We start from the raw sequence: 945 nt of genomic DNA, 5'->3' as shown, positions 1-945 counted from the left end.
CGATGGTTGGACTCGATGATCTTAGAGGTCTTTTCCAACCTCAATGATTCTATGAGTCTATGATTCTAAGCTTTGGGATATTAAATGCAGGGATCTGTTACTCTGACAGTATCACTATGATCACTTACAGTTCTCTTGTCCTCACAAATAGGCTGTTTTTCACATTTTCTCTTTTTGTTCTTTTCCCTTTCCGTGACAGATACTAGTTCTAGACTGTACTTTGTCAAGCATGACCTAAGTGCAATGGAGCAAACCTAAATAGCCTGTATAATATTCATACAACACTAGATGGAGTAAATTTTTTTTTCCCCCTTAAGTGACCTAGTTAAAGAACTCAAAGGAGATTATACAGTTATCCTTGATTTTGTTTTTAAATTAAAATCAGATAACCACTCCCCAAATTCACATTTTGAAAAAGTTTTTTTCCCCTCTATATATCTCATACGCAATCACATAACTATTCTGTAACATAATGAGAAAGTGTGTTAAGTGAAAGAGTTTTGTCAGACTGAAGTTTTAACTGCTTCTAGATTTTTTTTTTAAAGAGTATATGTAAATAAAGCATTGCTTTAGAGTTCAAATAAAGGAAATGAGTTAGGGTGAAAGCATGAAAATGAGAACTTCACTTTGACTAGTGTTTTTTTTGTTGTTGGAGTGTCATAAAATACTGCTAGTAGTGCCAATGTGACTATAAATTAATATACTCCAGGCCACAAATACTTGTGATTATAAAATATCCTTCTTTAGACACATGTAGCTAAAAGCCAAAGACTGTATCAAAATTTTGGCTGCCTTTTTAGCAAAGGTTAGAGGATCCCAAGCTTGTTCAGACTGGATTGTTAAAAGATGCTGCTGCAAGAGAACATATTTGGATTGCCTTACGTTGCCCTTTCCCCCAGTTTTACATGTGATATGCATCGTATTTACAATTTTATGGACCCATAC

The sequence above is a fragment of the Aptenodytes forsteri genome, unplaced genomic scaffold, assembly GCF_000699145.1.
Source record: "Aptenodytes forsteri isolate BGI_AS27 unplaced genomic scaffold, ASM69914v1 Scaffold270, whole genome shotgun sequence".
Taxonomy (NCBI): domain Eukaryota; kingdom Metazoa; phylum Chordata; class Aves; order Sphenisciformes; family Spheniscidae; genus Aptenodytes; species Aptenodytes forsteri.
This window is presented reverse-complemented; position numbering follows the sequence as displayed.